This window comes from Panthera onca, chromosome A1, assembly GCF_046562875.1.
Source record: "Panthera onca isolate mPanOnc1 chromosome A1, mPanOnc1 haplotype 2, whole genome shotgun sequence".
Classification (NCBI taxonomy): Eukaryota; Metazoa; Chordata; class Mammalia; order Carnivora; family Felidae; genus Panthera; species Panthera onca.
Genome location: NC_138339.1, coordinates 3051772 through 3074777, shown reverse-complemented (window position 1 = coordinate 3074777; position 23006 = coordinate 3051772). Strand labels below are relative to the sequence as shown.

The window sequence follows — 23006 nt, the reverse complement described above, 5'->3', positions numbered from 1 at the left end:
CTGGGGATTCTCTCTCTTCCTCCCTCTCCGCCTCTCCCCTGCTCTTGCGTGTTTTTTCCTCTCTCTCAAAATAAATAAATAAATAAATAAATAAATAAATAAATAAATATTTAAAAAAAAATCCAGTCTCGCCAGCTGTACCCAGGAGTTTATTCTGGATGAGCTCTGTGCGTAGGGCACAGAGAGGGGAACACACCTGGAGAGCTGCAGAGAGAACCCGCATGGGCTACGGGGTAAGAAAGTGAGATTTACATGCACAGTAGCTGAGCACTGGGTCCCACGCAAGGGTTTTTCCAAGCAGCCTAACCAAGTAGCCCGGAGGCTCAGTCTCTCCATCTATGAAACGGGTCTAAGGAACATCCACAAGGGGTGATTTGATGACATGTCTTATCACATATGAACAACTAATCATAGGGTCTACACCTTCACGTTCAGGAGCTCCCAGGATGTACGTCTACAGCTCCTTGAAGACATGTTCCTCTTGATTATGACCAGGAAAATTAAAGATGGGCTGGCTTAGAGCTGTAAAGGTCATTTGCACAGTCAAGGTAAGGGCATTATGGGAGAGGAAAACTTTTCATTTTATTCTAGTTATTTTCACATAACTGGTTATTTCAAATAATCTAGTTATTTTCAAAGAGCCTAATCTGTTGAGGAAGTAAGTAACTTCAGGTTTCAGCTGATTTGGGGCGCTCTGGGCAGTGAAGGAACCGTAGACGCTGAGAGCTGTCCAAGTACCTAATGGTAGTTCGTTCAAGACCGTGAATCCACAGCAACCATTCAGGTTTTCTTGACGGCTGCCCATGGCATTGACCCCCTGGAACCCCTGCGCGTGGCGAGGCTGGAAGTCTCCAGTCTTGAGGACCCCCACTCCCGACCCGCGAGGAAGTGGTCCAGATGTGGATACACAGCCTGGGCTGCACCAGGTACAATCCCCCAGCCCATACTGGGAAACCGGAGACTTCCGCCAGAATCGCCAAACAAGCACTGAGTCAAAGCAGTGTCGTCTTGTGGAACCACGTGCAGGATGCAGGCAGCTGTATTTGCATGTGTGGAGGAAGCTGGGCCACCTGAGAAAGGGTCCAGCCTGTGGCAAGAGGAGCAGGGACAAGAGGGCTGTCCCTGAGACGCCCACGTCCCGCGGCCACTCGTCCTGACCCCATTGCAGACCTGGCCTAATTCCTGGGACACAGGCACCAACTTATCCCTTCTGCCCATGTCATTTGGGCTCGGTTTCTCCACCCGGCACCCAGAGTCCCACATCGCACCCCCCAAACTCCCAAGGGTGTCCCAAGGGTTCCCCCATTATTCATGGAAAACATCTTCCAACATTTTTGAATATTTTCATTTCTTCCTCTATGAATGGAGAACGTTGGTTCACTGTCTTTATGCTCAAAATCATTTTTATTTATGTATGTATGTATGTATGTATTTTTGCTGAGGGCGAGGGCGGGAGGGGCAGAGGGAGAGAAAGAATCTTAAGCAGTCTCCACACCCAGCGAGGAGTCTGATGCAGGGCTCGAGCTCACAACCTGAGATCATGAACTGGGAGGAAATCGAGAGTCAGACCCCTAACCGACTGAGCCACCCAGGCACCCCACAGAATTGTTTTCAGTTGCACAAGAAGACTTTGGGATGGGTGTCATCATACAGCTCAGTGGTAGAACACGGCCAGGCCCATGGGTCCACCTCGGGAAGGCTGCACACGCACTCAGGGGGAGGTGGAGGCAGGAACCCTGGGCTGAGGCTCCGTCCCAGCTGCTCTCCACGCTCAGGCCTCCGTGGCACCTGAGACGCGGGGGCATCAATTGCCCCCGTGCCTTTGGAAGCTTCGGAGGGAGCTCTGTCCAAATATACTTTGCATCGAGCAGAAAACAGGCAGGGTGCCTCTCTATGACGTGTGAAGGCCAATGACAGGACCGAGGGTAACCTTGCATCACTGAGAGCCCTGCTGGGGCTGTGCCTGCTTCCCTTCCCATGGTCAGAGTGAATCCAGGAGCCGTAAAGGTGTGATCAGTTCTGATTCTTCAGCTCATTCCCACCCCTTGCTAGATTTGTGATCACTTGACATACAATTAAAGAGAGAACGAAACGCAGTGGGACCTATGTCTGCAAATAACAAATACCCAATAGGCAGGGAGGACATTTGCAAACAGGCTGTTTTCTAGGGTGCAGCTAAGAGCTGGCCGGACTGGGCTTCATAAATCTGCCGGGTGGTTTTGTGGAGGCAGAAGCCAGCCGGGGAGCGTTTCCCAGTGAAGGGGTAGCCCAGGGCTGAGGCAGTCCCCAAGGAGGCAGACACCCTTGTCTAGGATTAGGGCAGCATCCCTGGGGGGTAGGAGGACTTCACGGGGGCGTACACCGCGGACAACCTAAAGTTGGGATGCAGGGATGTCTTACGTCCTTTCGTAATGTGGCAGTCATTTAATTTAAAATAGAGATGCCCGATGCTGCCCTGACAATTTTGATTCGGTGGGGCAGATGGGGTGAGACGGTGGGATTTAGCCACCGTGCCTTTCTCTTCCGAGGTCCAGGATGCCAGCTTTGTAGGGAATAAAAACAAAACTCGGAAAATTGCTGATGCCATGATGTGACAGTTTCTAGAGGACCTGCGTCGTCCGGCTGGTATTTAAATACCCTTTTAACAATTTGCTTATTCTTTTTTTTTTTAAACGTTTTATTTATTTTTGAGACAGAGAGAGACAGAGCATGAACGGGGGAGGGGCACAGAGAGAGGGAGACACAGAATCGGAAGCAGGCTCCAGGCTCTGAGCCATCAGCCCAGAGCCCAACGCGGGGCTCAAACTCACGGACCGCGAGATCGTGACCTGAGCTGAAGTCGGCCGCTCAACCGACTGAGCCACCCAGGCGCCCCAACAATTTGCTTATTCTGAACTATATTCAAATGTCACTGTTTTTGCAATAGTTGTGGGTGTGTCTGCTTTTTATAGACACGCAATCACTTCCAAAATGTTTCTGACAATAATAAAAGCTAGTCACCCGTGTCACCATGACCTTATGTCAATATGTCCGTCACGTGAATTTCCAAACCCTTTGACCATCTGGGAACAAGTCTCCCCAGGGGCTTTAGGGGGTGCACGTGTGTGCTGACATTCACAGAGCTCTGTGGAATGAGACGGGTTCCAAGGACTCTGGAAGTGAGGAACGCCCCTCCTCCGTCTGGCCTGACATAAAGGAAGGCGGTTAGCCAAGAGAGCCACCGGAACGCAGGTGCGCTCTGCACGCTGAGGTAGGCAGACGCCCACACTTGCTGCTTGAGTTTGCACACACAGGGGGACACGGAGGCGGCCGGGGCCACCGGGAAACTTCCGAACCGAGAAGTTACTGAAATGTGAAACAAAGGAGTCTCGCCTCCCTTCTGTGGCTGTCGGTTCAGCCCCCCACTGGTCTCTCTGCCTGCAGTCGGCTTCCCCAGAGGGGGTGTGCGTGGTGCCCCTTCCCACCCTCCGAATGCGACCTTGGCCGGTCTCTGCTGTGGGCCGGCAATTCCAGAAGCTACGCGTCCTGGAACCCCAGGCCCTCCACCACCCCCACTGTTTTCTTCCCCTGTGGCTACTGTAGCGGCCCCACCACCTGTCACGTTCCCCTCTCCAGACACCTGGCACCTGCTGTTTGCTTCTCCCTTTCTTGGCTGTCACCTGTGCCTCCTTCCAGTTGCTGGGGTCAACGCTTTAACCTTGGAGTCCTGTGCTCTTAAGGTCAACCTGCATTGCCGCAGGAGAGGTTATTTTTTATGTAAATATGAGCATTTCTGCCCCCCCATCAGTACCTTCCGGGGGCACCTCTGTGCGGCCAGGACCCTGTCCTGTTTCTCTGCCGGAATCTCCATGCTGGCCTCCCAGCGAGCCTCCCCTTGTGCCAGGGGGACCCTGGGGCTGCCATGAGGAAGTGTCACCGCCTGGGCGGCTCAAACAAGAGAGATTTGCTTCCCAGCGGCTCCAGTGGCTACAGGTCCGCACTCAGGGTGCGGGCAGGGCTGAGCTCCTTCTGAGGGCGGCCAGGGAAGCGTGTGGCCCAGGCCAGGCTCCTGGACTTGTCGGCCCCCGTGGTCTCCTTCTTCCTCCTGTCTCATCGTGAGCTCACCCCTCTGTCCACATGTCCACAGCAGACCTACTGGAACAGGACCATGCCAATGACCTGGTTTTCTCTTAATCTGCTCTGGCAAAACCCTATCTCCAAGTAACGTCACATTCTGATGTATGAGGGGGTGTGTGAGGGCTTCAACTTGGGAATCTGGGGGCACAATTCAGCCCAGGCCACTGCTGTCCCACAGTCTTACCCGAGATCTCACGGAGGGGTTTTCTCTCCAGGACAGCGGTCTCCCATTGTCCTCCGTCAGCCCTCTCTGTAAGGGAGCCGTGCAAGCCGCACTCACACACTCACACACACTCACACACACTCACACACACTCACACATGCACCAGAGGGCCTGTGCCGGTCACACTTCTGTGCCGGTTGAGTAACGTGCCTGGGATTCAAGACACCTGGGCTCTAGGCCCCTCCGGGGCCCAAGTCTTCTCCCCAGACCTGGGCTGGGAGACACAATGAGGATACAGTGATTCTCAAGGACTCGCTGGGTTCCAGAATTATAGAAATCTTAGTACTTTTAAGAATCTCTCTACCTCTGTCCTAAAATAGTGATTCTGCAGGCTGCGTGTACTGATAAGCCCACTGTACGTAATGAGGGTGTTGCAAGTGATTGGAAAGAAAGAAATGATAGAATAAATTATAGGAATAGGTTTCTAGAAAACCTAGAAATCAGTGATGTTAATAAAAACGGAATATTTTGGGGGGGGTATGCACACAAAATATGCGTACAAGAGTGGATGGCTTCACGGTTTTTCTAGGCGAGGTCGTTTTTCTAATATAATTTCTTTTTCTCGCTTGCTCTGGGCACTCCAGTTCAAACTTTCCATATACACTTTCTAACAGTAGATTGTGTCCTTGTGTGGGCTTTAAAAATCATTTGTAGACATTGAGCAATTAAAAAAAATGACGTCTAATTTATCTGCTCTCAATAATATGGATTTCTTAATGGGAATGCACAGAGACCTTCGGTCAGCCGGGGCGCTGCGCCCGAGAGCTTTCAGTAAGCTCTGCTGTAGAAATCACGGCAAATCTCAATTTCTGACATCATTCAATGTTTTCTGTGTAATAATTGAAAACAAGGGTGATACAATAATTACTAAGCAGGCTGCTTTCGGAATATTATTGAGTCCATTAATCACTTCTAGTTTAATGAGCGGGAATAATGATTTACATCTGAAAGTGACTAAGTTTACTATCAATTTGTGATAACAAATCAACATCCACAAAAAGCAAAATTAAAAACAATACTCAGGAAAGGACAACAATCAAGCGATTCGGGCCCTTGGGGTCGGTGGGCTTTCCAACAGTCACAGGTACGGTGTTTGCACAAGCCGTGAACCCTGATCCTGGGATGGGGGGCCTCTGCCCGCTGCCCACTGCCTGTCTCAAGCCTGCTCTAAGAAGAGCTGGCGGGGGGGTGGGCCTGTTATTTTGGGGTGAAAAGCTTCTATTCTCAGGCCAAACTCCATTTTCACACAATGGCTGCCTTGTAGCAACTCGGCTAAGGCTGAAGGCATCTCCCCCAGAATCTTGCAGTCATTACGGGGCAGAAAACGTCCTGCAGGTCTGAGGGATGCAGGACCCAAATAGGAGACGGAAAGTTTTAAAGGTGAAATCTCCAAGCTGACTCTCCATAGGGTGACTTTCTGAAGGTCTGCCTCGGGACTGCCTTAGGAGAAAACCTGAGCACGCTGACTCGTGTTCATTGAAATTCAAAGGAGCCATTTGATGGGCACTGGAATCCTGACTGAGCCCAGCCACCCTGGCTCACTTTCAGTAGAAAGGATGCCTCCCTGTTCCTCATTAGCGTCCTTTCTAAATTTAGTGGTTCATCAATCCGAGTTTGAAAGAGGAATTAATAATAGTTTCAAGACTGCAAATTGATCAAAATCATCAACCTAATTCCACCAAGGGAGAGCTCTGAAATCAAAAGGGTCCTGCTAATCAGAAAATAATAAAATAAAATAAAATAAAATAAAATAAAATAAAATAAAATAAAACAAAACAAAATAAAACAAAACAAAGTAAGAAGCGTGATGGTTTACAGCCTAATTGTCGCTTCTCTGAAAAGTGATAGATTCAATGTAGAGTAGATGCCCTCATGTAAAACTGGTCACTTCTGGAAAACACATGCTTTGCACCCGTTTTAAATCTGGTCCTCGAAGGGTGACGGAGTTAAAGTGGAAGCAGAAATTCCCCAGGGAAAACAGCTCCCTGCTTCATTCCAACACCATATCCGGGTCTCCAGCTTTCCTTTCGGGAAAGCCTTTGCTTTGTGTGGAGCTCCTGCTTTGTGCCTTCACTGGCTCTCATCAAATTGCATTGACTGGGGCCAGGGAGCAGTGCCTAACTCCCTTCTAAAAGTGTCAACAATTTGGCCACTTGAAAAGACAAAAGTCATGTTTGGTTCTGTAAAGGGGTTAATTGAGCAGGAAGAGGCCACCAGAGGCAGGGGACCAGGATCTGCAGGGTAGCTGCGTGAGTTACCCTGGAGAAAACCCCCAGGGAGGAAGGAAGCAGGATCTTTGCCTAAAATTGCCTACCTCCATCCAGGGTCTGGTGCTGAGTAGACCTCACAATCCCTTTCTTCTTTCTTCTTTCATTTCTTTTATCTCCTTAGAAAGTCCTCTGGCTGAGCTCAATTTAGCTTGTGTAAGAACATTCTGATAATGAATAGCACATACATTTTTGGAACAATATTCATATATATATATAATTCATATATATATATATAATTCATATATATATATATATATATATTTCCATCTGTTTCATTATGAACGAAGTAAATAATCGAGATGGAATTAGAACAAACTTACTTGTGAGCCACTGTCCCGGTATACTAGAATTTATTAGCCTCCTGCTGAATTAATGCTATTTGGGCAGGTTAAATATTTGAATTTGAATAGAAACCAACCAAAAGTTAGAATAGACTATTCTGTGTAATATACTCAAAATAACGAACATCCCAGCTAAGAGATTATGCGTACCTTTTGACGACGGTTCTCTTAAACTCGTACGTGAAACAATTTTGACCTTATCTGGAGCCAGAGAACCTGAGTCCAAATTCCCCTCTGCTCCTCTAGAGCTGTGTTACACAATTTCCTCACCTGTAAAATGGGAAAGGAAAGAGTGTGTGACTCAGAATTCTGGTGAAAGCCAGGTGAGGTAAGACCCGAAGCTCTAAGAGCAACAACTGTCAAGTTGAGCTCCTCCGTGACTGTGACTGCGCCTGCTGTCGCTATTGTCTTACCATTGCGGGCTCCCAACACATCTCCTGCAGGCAGCTCTTGACCTGGCTGTGGAGCACACACACTGCTGCGTCCCTGCCCTCAGCAAATGTTCTCCAAGCGCTGGCTGTCTTCCAGGGATGGAGAGGTGAGGAAGAAGGGGTCCTGGCTTGAATGAGCTCAGGAACTCAAAGGCACTCAGGAGATGTGGACCCTCGCTGCCCAGGACCGGACAGTGGGGCTTTGGAGACCATGTGGTGGGCTCTCTCCCCATCAGGGGCCAGTCCGAGAGGCAGGAAGGCCACTGAAGACAGAGGCTCAACTACATGATCTTACTCCCATGCCACGCTTGAGTCAGGTGATCGGGGAGGAGACTGTTGCCCCATGTGCTCTCAGAAAAGCACAGGAGGGCGTGGCTGTGAGTTCAGTGGAGCTCAGCGGAGTCCACATACAGAACGTCTCCGGCACCGGAGCATTTTCGTCCAGAAACAGCTTAACAAATGCGAGTGAGGGTGGCTCCAGAGGGTTGTAAAGGCCAGGTGAGCAACAGCCTGCGAATGCTGCTGGCATGAAGGTGGTAAGTCCTGTGAGGACAGCAGGGTGTCCCAGGAGGCATCCGTTGGGAGAGAACACTCCAAGAGGGATGGACCCAGGGCCATGAGAGTGGGAGCTTGTCCACTCTCCAGGAGGCTGGCCGGCGTGGACGTTGCATAGTGTTAGTTGTGAGGCGTTGGTCTGGGGGCAAAGTGGACTGGTGGGGGTCAGTGTAGACTCACAGAGATTTACTCGACCTCACTCTTAGGCGGTGGGTGTGCATCTGGGCTCCCCCGCAGCGCCTGGGGCTGAGTGTACATGACCACGCCTGCTACCCGGGAGTTTCTGGGACGTGCATGGCCGCTGTGAAACTGCTCTCCTCATGTTCCTCTTCCTCCATATGGAATGTCTTCGCTCCCCATTTCTGAATAGCTGAACTCCTTCACGGGGCATCCTAAAATGCGTCATCTCCATAAAATCTTCCTACCCATTCTAGCACACGATGGGGCAATGAACCAATCTAACCCAATTTGTTCTGCCAGCTCTTAGGTTTTCATTGGTAGTTCTCATTTGGATACCTTCCCAAATGCTTGACATTGGTAAGCCCAGACAACCTCACTAGAAGGTAACAGAGAACACAAGGTCCAAATGTTTCAAGGCAACATGTTCTGGGGCAATATTGAAGTCCCAGCCAGCTCTTTACTTCCTCAAGTTCTCTGATGACAATTTTAACAAAAATTTTACTGGTGTTAAACCTCATGGTTCATGTAACTACATTCTGGAAACAATTTTCTATTATCTTGAGGGCTGGCACAAAGCCATACAAAATTATTTGGTCCAATAGCTGGGCATAAGTCTCTTTAGGGATCAAGCTTCAGGCATCGTCTCTGAAGATTCTCACCCCCTGTTCATTTCAATTCACGTGCCTTCAAGAACATTGATTTCATTAATGTATACTTGACAGATATATTCTAGGGACCGTTCAATTCCATGACAGTATTTGTGAGTATTTCAGAGTATTGAACTGGCTACGCTACATTGGATGGGTAAAGAGAAAGGAACTAGAATCTGAGTGGGAGAAGGGAGTTCTGAGCAGAAAGAAAGGAGTTGGGGAAGCAGATTGTTGAACGCTTGTTGAAAAGACTACCTAAGGAAGGGCCAGATGTGAGAGTGGCTTTGGAATGGCAAGACCACGGGACAAAACCATATTAATGATGCTGATTAACATGACCCTCATTTCACCAAAGGAGAAGACATTTCTGACATTTAGTACTTAAAGCAGAAAACTATCTGGTGTCGATGGGTGAAATACACACATCGTGGGAGTGTGATCTTTCTGGCTATAACGCTATGTTGACCAACGGCCCTTTGTTTGCAGGTTTCCTGCCAGATAAGCAACCTTCCGTTGCCAGCCTTGCAGAGCAAATTGCTGGGATGCCAGGTAGCTCCCCCTTTGTAGGCAAGCACGTATGAAGCATTAATTAAAACCCTGGATTGAGCTGCTGAGTGCACATTTTAAGAGTGGCATTGAGTTATTTGCTACCTTTCCCTGTGAACAGATTTTATAAGAAAGTTGAAACTCACCAGTAGTGCTGGCACACTGCCCAATTCCAGATCTTGAGTGTTTTGTTCAGAACCTTCAACTGGACGGAAGGCAAATATTATTCCTGTATGTGAGCCCCTCCTGACCTCCCAAGAAATGTCATACCAGCGATGACGGCGACGGATTACTACTTACTGTGCACTTTAAACTCTCTGGTTAAAATCTGTCTACGTCATGTTTATTTTCATTTTTCTCTGCAATTTGTTTTCCATGCTGAAGCCTGTTCACGTTTGTGCATATAAATTATTCCAGCCTTGAACGTATATTTACCAGAAGCACAAATGAAATCAACAAATATTTATAAGGTGCGTGGTAGGCACGGGACAGCACGGTCCAGGTGGCAAGGAAGCATAGGTCGTCCTGTAATTCGGTCCTATAGGTAAGGAGACAAGTGCGGCTGGGATAATATTCCCATCAACTGACCTGGCTAAAACAAAGATGTTTCCCTTATTGGAAAATGGAATCAGCTACCTTCCGTAAGAATTTATTTTGAATCAGTAAGATAAAACGTGGTACTAAACATATAGGGCTTGGAAACTATTGACTAGGCACCCTCTGGGGGTTTAGAGGAAGCAGAGACCTTTCATGGACCCCCAAGAACCCAGAGTCCAGTTGGAAAACATGCCCACCAGGAAATACAAACACAAAGCAATTCACAAAACTCACGTCACGGAGGGAAATGACACAGACACCGCTCTGTCTCCACCATGGATGTGGCAGACATAGGCACACAACGTCCATGCTCCATAGCTGGGAAGGGGCCGTTTTCCTGCTTTGGGAATGGATATGGTAGCAACACGCACTAGAAAACACAGGAGTTGGGGCGCCTGGGTCGCTCAGTTGGTTAAGCGTCCGACCAGCTCATGTCATGATCTCACGGTTCATGAGTTTGAGCCCTGTATCGAGCTCTGTGCTGACAGCTCAGAGCCTGGATCCTGCTTCTGATTCTGTGTCTCCCTCTCTCTGCCCCTCTCCCACTCATGTTCTCTCTCTCTCTCAAAAATAAATAAACTTTAAAAACTTTTAAAAAATAATAAAACCCAGGAGTGTTTGAGGCATCATGTTCAATTTTTTTGAAGGAATTTTGTGATTCCTTCTTTTGACAGTCATTCTGGAGTTTTTCCCTTGTGGCTTTGCCCTCACAGTTGATGAAATACTGTTCGCCCCGGGGATTCCTAATGGGCATCCCAGACCAAGGATAGAGTGAAGAAAAGGTTTCCTCATTAACAGTGGCCTGCTGCTACCGTGAATGGAAATCATATTGAAATATCTGTGGATGTTTTAGTATGTATTGCGTTGCATACTTAAATATTTAAATTCATGTTCCAAATTATAGAAAACAAGAGTTTCCAAAGTGAAACAAGGATGGGATTTACAAACAAAAACATTCCTGACAGCTGCGTGAGTTCCCATTGAATTTAATTTCCATTCTGAGATTTTTATCATTGTATAATCGATTGAACATATTTTGTAACTTCTTGGTTGAAAGATCAAAAATTTCACTTCCCACTGTTTTTACAACTTTTCCAACCACAAGACATCAGTGTCCAGTGTGGCACAAGAAAGCCTTAGAGATCGTGAGTAGCATCTCATTTCTTACGTCTTTGTACTTGGTCTTCCTATTCAAAGTCGGGGGCTTGTGGGTCAGAGTCAATGCCTGGTTCCAGAGCTTCCCTCACCCCGTGGTATGCCACCTTCACGTGCCCTTGCCAGGTGACTGCTTCAGCAGGCAGTCAGGTCTGCCTTCGTTCTTCTTGACCTGTGTAGAGTCCTTACGGATCTGCACCCGACTCTACCCTTCACAGAGCTCTGCTCGGTCATCTGTCCCGATATGCAGAGTGTTTCCTTGTAAAGAACGATCTTCTGGAGACACTTTGGGATGCGGATTCCGGGACTGTATCATCTCTGTTTCTTGACGTGGTGGAAATTTGTTGCACTCCCCCTGAGCATTAGATTTCTTAAAGACATAATAAATTCATTCCATACAGTTTTTACAACATCACAACATGAATTTAATAAATAGCGTATCGAGGCTATGCTAACTATATATGCACACTAAGGTATGACACCCAACTTCAGAGGTCAATGAACCATGGGGAAGGGTGAGGTTCCTGAACTCTGCACACCTTGCCTCTTATAGTTGAGCCATGCCTCATTTAATGCATTTAAGTCCTCCTGGTGATAATCTGGGGATGCCTGCGATGCAGCATATAGGAATCTTTGCGCTATATGGGAATCTTTGCGCTATATGGGAATCTTTGTGTTATGGACGATAACTGTAGCCTGTTTATGTTTTGCTATAGGAAAGAAACTAGTGTTTATTTGAGCACCAACTATATGCATGTTTCTGTCCCGGATGTGTTCCTCAGGCTAGTGACTCATGTGGACAAAGAATCGGTAGGGTGTTCTCCATACTACCTATAAAGAAATCCAAGCTCAAAGCAGTTTATATGACTGGCTCGAGGCCACACAGCTGGAATCTAGAAAGTCTACCCCTTGAGCACAGACCTAGTTCCAAAATTGTAGCTCTTTCAACTGACACAGCTTCCTGGACACTACCATCAACATGACAGTTCTCTCCCGTGGGACGTAAAAACTACATTATGTCGTGGTTTGGGGTGTTCAAGAGTCTTCATTCACCCTGAAATCTGAATTCTGATATTTTTACACTGAAACTCAGATTGTTCCTGCCCATCATATTAATCCTAAACACTTTGAAGAAATAAGTCTTTTATAGGCTTGCCAATCTTTTTCTCTTAAAAATATAACATTTTCTAATCCTCGGAATATGTAGAAAAACATTATTTAAAAAAAATAAATTCAAAGAGTTGAAATAACTTTTTGAAGTGTGTAATGTGAGAGGCTAGTGTTTTCCTGCCCATTTCCATGGAATAGAACCCTAACCTCATTCTCTAATTGTTGGCCTTTTTGCTAAGTAATTGGATTCGTGAAACTATGACCGTGGTTTTGGGAACACATGGAAAATTTATATCCCCTGTTCTTTATTCCACACGTACGTCTCCCTCTGACGTTGAAGCGAATTCTGGGCGACCAACTTTTTGGATGCGAATTCTGGAAGCGCATTTGAAGCAAATTCTGTGCGACCAACTGTTTGCAAAGTTACTTTTCTAAGAAGAAGGATTTGGGTCCTATTTTTAATAAAGGAGATATTCAGAATAATATTCTCATGGCGGTGCAGTCTGAAAGACACAGGGAGGAACCGTCAGTGACTCTTGTCAGATGGGGGGGGGGGCGGTTAAAGTATCTTCTCTAATATAGATAAACAAATGAGTCAAGAAAAGGGAATCATTATGTTTTTATTAGGTAGTTACTTTTTGTTGAGTGAAAATTTTATGAAAACCATCTGTATTTGTTGAAATTATTATTATTTTATTTATTTTAATATTCTGCAGAAATGAGTCACTTTGTGACCCACCAAATGTTAGCACTACTGGTATTTTTGGCCACATAAATCTTAGTTGGGGGGTTTCATCCTGTGTCAGCGTCCCAGTCTTCTATTCACTGGGCACTAGTGGCACCCCTCTCCCCCCCCCCCCCCCCAGCCGTGACAAGTGAAATTGTTTTCAGATTTTGCCAAGTGTCTGCTCAAGGGCAAAATTGTCCCTCATCCATCCCGGTTGAGAAACACTGTGTTAGGGTAATATCGGCTTATCGTACTGAGTATTCACCAGATCCCAGAGACTTTTCTAAATACTTCCAAAAATTAATTCACTTAATAATCAAAACAACCCAGGGTGATAAGTATTATTGTCCTCAACTTACAGAGAAGGAACTGAGGCTCAGAGAGTTTGGGAATCCAGGCTTGTAAATGGTAAAATAGGGCTCAAGCCAAGGCTGTCTGACTCCAAGGTCTTAACTCTTGACCGCTACCTAAAGTTTCCACTCTGGTATTGACAATAATGAAAAATCAGAATACAAGAACAGTATAATCTAGTGATTTCTAGCATCTGTGAAAGCTCGGGAGAAGCATTGGGATGATAAACCAGAAGCTAGGGGACGTGGCTGGAGAAGATCATTTCATATGTGAGGACTGTCTGAATATCCCTCTTTATACAGCTTTATTATTTAAGCGACAGGCATGTATGACAGTCCACAAATTAAAGCAAAAAGAGGGGGAAAAGTATCCCCAGTGGAAACAAACTGAAATATCTAAGCCCAATAACACGTCTGACTGGCGACATAACCATTCAAAGAAAAGAAGAGGTCCAAATGCCATTCGAACACTGTGCAACCACCTTCATTTTCAATGGAGCTCATTGTAAGGACAACAAGGGAATCAAGAGCATTTTAAATCTCACTCACTGGATCAACTGAACATGTTAACAACGGGACATGATTTTTCAAACTATGTAATATATTTTGGATAAAGCAGACAAGCTACTATACTAATATTAGAAACCACAACTGTCAGTTTAAAGGGAAAAAAAGTTACCAAAATAAAATCCAAGACATCAATAAAAATATTGTCAACCTAAATTACCGTTGAAAATATTAATACATGCTCATAATTTCATTTGTAATATTGACTACTTTCTGTACACTGAAAGTTCTAGAACCTATGACGCCCACGTGCCACAGCCATACCTTGCATCTACATCTTGGTTTCTAAAACCAGCCCAGGAAACAGAACCAGGGCTTCTTGAAGAAATGGATAATTTTAGGTGTGAGGCAGGCAATTTACAAAACAAGCCGGGGTATCTTCTTCCAGAAAGACTAATGCCAGCATATCATCTGCTGAAGCAAGACGAAGGGGATGACCAACCGCCAAATGAGAATGATTTTGGCACCAAGAGCCCTAATAAATGCAAATCAATGCTAAAAAAAAAATCTTTGGAACCATAGTATATGAGGAAAGTAAACAGAAGAGAGGAGGGGAACTCATTGGTCCACTGAGGGGGTCTACCATTACACTGAAACCCTGCTATGACAATTGATAATCAAAGGTAAAGCACTCACCAGGGATCTTGACACATTTGTAGTCTATATCCCAGTTGAGGCAGGAAAACTGTTTATGAAAGAGTGCCACCTAAGAAATAAAAAAGAATGGAGGTATTAAAAAATCACTATGCTGTAAACCTCCCAAAAGCAAATTGTTGTAGACAAAACTGGTCAATGGTTACCAAAACCATTCTTAGTGAGTGGCCAATGAAAGAAAAATGGATTTGCAGTGACGAGATCAGTCCGTTAAAACCTTCAAGACTGGCATCGTTGGCAATGGCTGCTCACCAGGATTACGTGCCCAGTGTGGTACAACATGAAGCACGTGGCTGGCAAGTAGCTACTGGCTTATCATGGAGAATAAAGGGGATAGAGTCACGAGTTAAATGGCACCTTGTGGAAACACACAAGACAGGACACAGGTGTTCCACAACCGGTTTGTGACGTTGGAAAGTCGGGGTCGGGGGAGGAACTAGGCAAGGGTTCTAGACCAAGTGAGATTAGAGGCATAGGAGGCACGCATCTTGATTGGATTTTTGTTGGGAATATATGCTCTCGGAAGATTGAGTATTGGTGAGAGAAATCTGGTCTTTGCCTGCCAGCCGATAATCAGGAGCTCTTGTTAACTGACTCAGGGGAAATAATTGAGCCCGGTGTAACAAAGGCAATAGCTAATAAAAGTAATAATTGTGACAGGGTATATTTTACTCAGACATGTTTATATGTACAGATATGGTTATCATTTTGCCACATTGGCTTTAATAATTAAACACAGACTGTGTATGGTGGCTGAAAGAAGTGGTTGTAGTATCTTTTTCAGCATAATGGACTATTTCAATTAAATCTTAAAATGTTTTAGATCACATAGCCTCTTCATCATTCCGGGGGAGAGGAAAGGATCTGAAACCCAAATCTCATAACTAGTTAAATAGCTTTTACCCCTCCCAGATGAGGAAAAGAGGATTTCCCCTATTCCTCAACAGCTAGATCGACCAAGGAACATCCTCACGTACCTCATGAGGCAGACCCCCACGTGAGCCACACCTATAGCATTTCTGAGCTATTCTAAGAATATTCTAAGCCATTCTAACTATTTCTAAGTTGGCACTCTTGATTTCCCTACCCATTTTTCCAGCTTCAAGTTCAAGTTAGTAACTGTTGCACGTGATCCCATAGACGTGCTAGTTCAGCCCAGGAAGTAAGGCGACCCTGTGAAGGGGTCTTTGCAGTCTTGTGGGATTGGTTCACCCTGGGCATGCGATGGGTAAGGTAGCAGAGAATCAGTCTGATAGCAGTTGGGCAGGAGGTTCCTTATAAAGGCTGCCTTGCATACAGGTCATGGTGAACAGCACTACAGAAATTCCATTCTTTCGGGGCATGCCAAGACAGGCCTTCCAAGGGCATCCTTATAGACAGTGACTTGTGTGTTAGGTGGGATGGCCTGAGAAACGAATTTGGACTGGAGGTTCAACACACAAGCCCTGGCTACTCATGGAATTCAGACTTAAGTGAAAAGGAAAAGACATTTTGCAGAGTGGGAATGGTGTGGTGGTCAAGGATTACGGAGGGAAAATTAGAACAAGTCTGCTTGAATCCCACTGGGAAGAAAGTCAACCATGATGGACCCCACCAAAGCCTCAGCATAGTCGGCGAGCCCGCAGACCTCCGTGTCCCTTTCCGTCACTGCTCTGGGAGTGTAAGTGGACCCTCCTCTCTCTCAACCCTCATAATGTCACCAGTAAATTCTTAATTGCTCTCCCAGGCTTTTAAATGTGGGTATTCTTGGGGGACACTCACAGAAGAGAGCGTGAGCTCAGACGACACATGGGCGGGTACAACAGTTGCTGGGCTGAATGCTCATCCAGTAGCCCAGATTTCCTGGTAATCCGGGTGAAAGGAAGGACCACATGACGGTTGGTGCTGAGCGCTGGTGGCCAGCAGCATGCCTGGTGAGCAGGAGACTCTAAGAGAAAGTTCGATGAACAGGTAGAACATTCTCCTTCATTAGGTGGAAGGTTATGAGACAGCTGATACAGGTGAGGCAGGAGTGAGGAACAGGGAAGCAGGTCTGAACTACACCTCCTCCCATGCCTGATCTCAAATTTAACATCAGCCACGAGGGAAAGAGAAAAGTGAATTAAACATACAGGTCAAATTCTAATCACTTTCATGTTGGTGATATGATGATTTTCTTTCAGGTGACAAAGATGTTAGGAAAACAAACAAACAAACAAACAACACCGTCTAAACCTAAAGCTGCCCCGAGAAAACCTTAGAAAAACAAACGCTGGCTTTCCTAATATCTCGAATCTCATCTTTCTTGTTGAAAACACGTAGGCATTAACTTCTCTGTTCAAGATTTACAGTAAGCACAAGAGAAAGATTTCCAGAACTTTTTCTATTGTCTATGTGAAGAAACTAATTGACGGCTTAATAATCAGTCATTAATAAATGAGTCCCCTGAATATTTCACTGGAGTGCAGTTATAATGAAATAAAGTAGGATCTCATATAAAGAACAATGACCACAAATTCCACATAAGTCAGTTTTTTGCTTGCTCATCTGTTTGTGTGAGATCTCCTCTCTCAGTGGCCTTCCTTGTGCCCGAATAATCTTTGGTGGGAGAGTCGGGGGTGGATTGACACTAAAACAGATATGCGGTTTTGGGGGGGGGGGGCCTGGGTGGCTCAGTCAGTTAAGCGTCTGACTTCGGCTCAGGTCATGATCGCGTGGTCCATGAGTTCAAGCCCCGCGTCGGGCTCTGTGCTGACAGCTCAGAGCCTGGAGCCTGTTTCAGATTCTGTGTCTCCCTCTCTCTCTGACCCTCCCCCGTTCATGCTCTGTCTCTCTCTGTCTCAAAAATAAATAAACGTTTAAAAAAAAATTTTTTTTTAAATAAAAAAAAAAACCCAAAAAACAGATACCCGGAAACGGCCCGTTCTCCTGCTCTGTTACGTTGTCTGTAGGAAGCGTCTGGGCACCACGTTCCAAAATCTGCTTTGACTCTTTAAGATTTCTTTGTAAACCTCTGGTTTTAACCAACGGTGTCTGAATTAAGGAAGAGCTGCCGAATCCCACCAGCTGAACACCTCTCACCCCCCAGGAGGCTGTGTCCTGCCCAGCAGGACTCAGTCCTCCCATCCTGCATGCGTGCGACAGGCAGGGAGGAAGAGAGGGGACGATGTGGTATGCGTGTTTCCTCGCGAACGTGTTGAGTACATGCGTGTGTCTTCGTTGTTTGGCTGGAAACCCAACAAGGTCTCAGCGAGGGGACAGGAAGCCAACGAGAAGGACCATTTCCACACCTAAGTTTCTCTTTTTCGTATGGCCCTGGTTTTATTCCTGCATCTTGACTCGGCCTTCGTCAACATGATAGAGCACTGACTGTACTCCATCCAATTAGCCCAACGTCTCCTTGGTCATAAAACTTTATGCAAACTACAGCTCACAGGCTTTGCAGTCCAGGGAAACAATGATAGGCTTATGACTCCCGAAGATTTTTTTGGCAAATTGCTAATAAGAGCACTCTCTCTCTCTCTCTTTCTTTTTTTTTCCCACAAGACCTTCAGCTGATGGAAAAGTAAAAGAAAAAAAAACAAGGACTGCAGTCTCGTATAGGCAGTCATGATGACAACTCCATTAATAACACGGATCATTAAAATTTATAAAAAGCTATTCTTAATATAGGATATAAATACATTTCTTGGGCAGAGCTATGAAATTTATAACCTTTTTATTGTCACCAGAGGACCTTCCTACTGCTCCCCCCACCGCACTGTCTGCCCTCTATCATAAATCACCGAGTGGTTAATAACCTAGATTACAACCACCAGTTGCCTTTACAGAATTAAATATTGACTATGTGAAAATGTTATTACATTTTTACTGATCGGAAGACCACAGAACAGCCCTGCAGGACATGTAGCTGGACAGAAATATCTGTGTAATTTTTGTTGGAAATACAGTTACAGGGCACTCAGGAACAGCTGATACAGTTTGAGGCAATGCGGGAGGAAGGAAGAAAGTGCTAGCCCCTTAATTTTACAGCAGGCCGAACATATCAGAAGGAAGCCATTATACTGAAGCTTCGTTCACACCTTATTTTTAATTTCGGAAGCTCCAGGCCAAATGCATGATGTAATTGCCAAGCCCCGAATGTTAGAACGATGTGTCGAGGACGATGGCATCCACACAGAATAAAGCTTATTAAAAACATTGGTAGAATCCAAACAAGAATCAGCTATCGTGCATCAACAAAGTGGACACGTCCCAATTGCCTGTTACCTGAAGATCAGGGATCTTGAAATCTCTAAATATTTGAGAGACATTTTCCACTCCCTCAAGAGAGAATCGGAACAAAAACGCTTATCCCTGAGGAATGAGTTCCTATGATCACACGTGCTAGTACTTGGCGTATTTGGATGTTCCGCAATGGTCTGATACCCCAGGACCGGCGAGTAGCCCCGGACGGGGTGAGTCAGTCTGATTTGGAGACTGATCCTGTTGGGGCAGGTTAAGTAAAAGAGTTCAGAACACACACCTCTCCCCACGCACTATGCTGGAAGGTGGTCAGTGGGCAAGTGGACATACTTACGGCAAAGAATGGAAATCCTACTGAGTCATCCAAAAATCCCAGCCTTTTACTGGCTTCTTTCTTTAATCTAAGGAGGATAATTCACTTATCCAAAGTGTACTGGGAAGGATCAATTACAGCATCTTGGCACTGTAAATTTCATACAGCATCATTTTTTTTTCTATTCTTTTTCAATAATTGTCATTTTATTTCCTTGACAATACTAAGTATTTTTTCTGGAAAGACCCTGTAAGTGGTTGTCACTGTGAACCACAAGCTTTCATAAACACACAAATCTGGACAGTTTAATAAGATTAATTTATGAATTTCTCAAATTTACAACCCTGTAAGGAAGCGTTAACACATATTATTAAATTAAAGGAAATCAAAGGCATCCCACTAAGAATTAGACAACACCGACCTCATAAAATGTAATATTCCAAGTATTTTAGAATGAGATACAAAAGGAATTAATGACTCTCACTGTATGACAGGTTGGTTATATAACCACACTGTTTTGTGTGTGTGTGTGTGTGTGTGTGTGTGCGCGTGTGTGTGTGTGTGTTGTGCATGCTGTGAAATAAAACAGATAGGTAATATTATCAGTGCTATGGAAATTGAATGTTTAGTAAAGAGAAGGAATAGAAGTATGAGACCAAACGTTAAGTCCTGTGATACAACATTTGAACTGGCAACATTCTTGTGAATTCCTGTTCTTTACCTGAAGAAGTACCTGTCTTCTGGTTCTCTGGAAAAGTCCTCACATTATACCAAACAGGCAGCGGCGAGCAGAGGCTCGGAACAGAACTGTGATCTGGCAATCCTGCCCCAGGACAGTCGGCACGGATCCTTGGAAACCCTGCTGATTCCAGGTGGGGGGAATCTGGTTCAAAAGATGAGGCAGGGGCATGTTTTGTACAGGAACACAAGGAAGCTCGAAAGACGGACCGAGTTGCGTCCGAAGGAGACAGGAACCACGGGAAAGGGTTCCTTTTATTCAAAGATGGGATGATGTAGCACTACAGGGTGAGGCTGCACTCACCTCTGCTCAGTTTTCTGGAAGACTCTCAGAAAGCTTTAGGCCTCTGCTCCTCTCTAAGAGTGCAGATGGACCAAAAACCTAAATTCAGCTTTCACTGCTTCTGATTCCATCATATGAGCATTTTCTTCCAGCTCTGTGTCCATGATGGTGGCCCTTCCTCAACCCCCAGGGGGCCACAGGATGGCTGTTGGCCCCACCAGCTCTCAGGATTCCAGCGAGAGCTGGTTGGGTCTCCTGGGGGAGGGAAGCCCAGAGTCAAAGGTGGGTACCCACCTGGACTCCCTCCCCTGTGCTCACAGTTGGGGGGCAGAGGTTCCCAGAGGTTGGGGAAGAGATGTGGGGTTGGGGATGGGCTGTGCATGGCCGACCCGAGTTGACTGGTGGAGGGCTGATCGCACGGGGAAGCGACAGAACCCATGGAGGACAGCCTTTCACATTCTTCTAGTCTCGTTTTCTCTGATGGAGAAATAATATATATTATTTTTAAACCACACTGAGAAGTTTTGAAATTGTAGGAAACCCCGCAATTCCTAAAAACAATCACCATCCCAAAAACGACCAAAAGTCAGGGTCTTTTGACAAACTCGGGTTGAAAACGGCGTAGGGCCACAAGAGGAGGAAGGGAGAGCCCATGAAGCCCTTTCGCCGCGTGAATGACATTTGCTTCTAACAATTACAACTCCTCAATGGTTTGGATGCATATCGGGTCATTGCCTTTTTCTAAACTCAGCCGAAGTTAAATTTAAGTGAACCGACTCAAAGGCAAGAAATCTGGAATAGAGTAAGAACGAGAAAACTGGCTTCGACACCTGGATCTCCTTCTTTCTCTCTGTGTGTGGATCTCTCTCTCCCTCTCGTATCTCTGCATTTTTGTCACTTTAAAGCTAATGAAATGCATGTACGTCCCTCTCATCTCCATGAGTCATGATAATGAAATGATAACACTACACGTAAGCATCGTAATGTGTCTTAAAAAATAAGGATGTCTCAGCCACTCAAACTGACCGGAAGACCAGACGCTATCTGTGTTCTTCTAGGCTTTATTCTAGCATCCTGTCTCTGCACATGTCTACACCACATCCATTTAGGCATTTTGGAGAAGAGCGTTAATTCAGACTTTTGTCAGGCGGGTTCTATTCAAATTCCCATCTTGCCGCTTAGGAACTGTGTGAACATGGGCACACCATCCTTGAATTCTTTGGGTTCCGTGTCTTATCTGTACGAGAGAGGAACCGATATGTAGACTTAGGGTCTGTGCTCAGTAAGTGTTGCTCAGACTCTCTGAAAATAAAATTCCAGGTAAAATTACCTGAAAGGTGGTGAATGGAGGGAGTAGGATATAGTGAATAATTTATATAGCCAGATTTAGGAGTGGCCGAACTGAACTCCCGTCAGGAGTTTTCCGCTGATTTCGGGAAGCGGATTGTAAATTGCTCCTCTGGACTCTGGTTCTCTTTTATTCTGGGTTCAGTAAGGAAACAAATGAACAATCTTAAGTGAGGAAAATGTGTATGCATGTATACATATATGTGCCACTTTGTTAAGATTTGTCAAACTCCTCTCAAAACACATTAAAAAATTATCCTACTTCTCCTTCGTGACCCTGGGGCCCTCCATTTCCTTGCTCCAATCCGGAATGTTTGTTCCCTGGACGCATTCCATGTGCCATCCTGGGATTCTGGGGTGGTCTCTGCCTCCCTCCCACATTGGGTCCCATTTCCTGAAACGTGGTTTTCCATTTTGTTGATTCACATACTTGTTTTTGTACAGCAAGTACTCCAGGTACCTTTTGTAGGAGGGCGTCTCAGTAAATGTAGAGATCTTAAATACCTGACGGTGTCTTTAATTTCCCTTCACCCTCCTTGTCTAGTGGAGCTGGAATTGTAGCTAAGAAAGGACTTTACTCAGACGCTTGCTCAGGCTCATTCTTAGCCTGCCAAGATCATTGCTGATCGTGGACTTCCACACCTGGAATGCTCTAGAATCTTCTCTTTGTTCTCAGAGTTCTGAGATGCCATAACAATGGGTGTCTCTGGAGGGGTTTATATTTTTATTATTTATTTATTTATGTATTTGTCATTCTTTTTTTAAATTTTTTTTTTATTTGTCATTCTTTATACTGGGTGATCCACGGTCTTCATGTGGAATCTGGAACCATTCTGTGATTTCTTCGATTTTCTTATTTCTTATCCTCCATTTGTCTGTTTTGTCTTTGATTAGTCTGATAGTGGAACTCATGGACTGATCCTCGGTTTTCTCATCCTTTTTGCTCCCATTTTCTACCTTTTAGTCTTCTTGTTCTAACATATGAGTTTGTCAATTTTGTTTTCTCATCCTTTGAAAAAAATTCCACATACATATGTATAATTCATACGTTATACATAAACATACACATATTTGTAGATTATATATAATTCACAGATACACATATTTATACATTACATATATTAATTTCCCAGTATTCTCTTGTTTCTTAAATGTTTACTTTCCCAGCATCTGGTTCTTGGTCAGTGGATGCAAGTCTCCCTGGGGCCTTTTTCTCCTCCTCCCTGCCCTGGCCTCGTTCACCTCGTGCTCTTTTCATCTCTGTCTGTTCTGGTCTCCGGCTTCCTCCGAATGTCTGGTGCTTCCTGGGTCTCCATGCATCGTTGAGAGGCAAGTGAGAGAGTCTTTCCAGGCTCTGGATGGAGGAGAGTCTGTGGCCTTGTGGTTCTGTTTTGAGGTGGTGGAGGATGGATGGATGTGCTTCACCAGGACTATCCAGATGTCAACATCCATGTGTCTTTTCTCCTACCCTGACTCATTTCCTCAGATAGACATTGTCAGTGTCTCTTGGGAAAGGAAAGCTGATCAGTCGGCAGTGGATGAACAGGAGTTCATGGATCCCCGTGGTCTGGGTTGCAGACTCCTGCTGAATCAGCTATTGGGTACAGTTCTGACCTCCTGTTGCCTCTA

General features: G+C 45.5%; 2 long non-coding RNA genes across 3 annotated transcripts; both read right to left on the bottom strand.

The window, feature by feature from the left end:
• Nucleotides 1-10925: 10925 nt before the first annotated feature.
• LOC144614441 (uncharacterized) lies at nucleotides 10926-16598 on the bottom strand. Its single transcript, XR_013552271.2, has 3 exons — nucleotides 16234-16598; nucleotides 14455-14524; nucleotides 10926-11434 (listed from the first exon to the last, which is right to left on the bottom strand). It is a non-coding gene; the product is annotated as an uncharacterized LOC144614441 (long non-coding RNA).
• A 3138-nt stretch (nucleotides 16599-19736) lies between these two features.
• On the bottom strand, nucleotides 19737-22003 carry LOC132680087 (uncharacterized). 2 transcript variants are annotated; one of them, XR_009610498.3, is made up of 5 exons: nucleotides 21882-22003; nucleotides 21361-21512; nucleotides 21057-21267; nucleotides 20420-20507; nucleotides 19737-20285 (listed from the first exon to the last, which is right to left on the bottom strand). It is a non-coding gene; the product is annotated as an uncharacterized LOC132680087 (long non-coding RNA). The 2 variants fall into 2 exon arrangements; XR_009610497.3 differs by having other exon boundaries at nucleotides 19737-20507.
• Between the last annotated feature and the right edge of the window lie 1003 nt (nucleotides 22004-23006).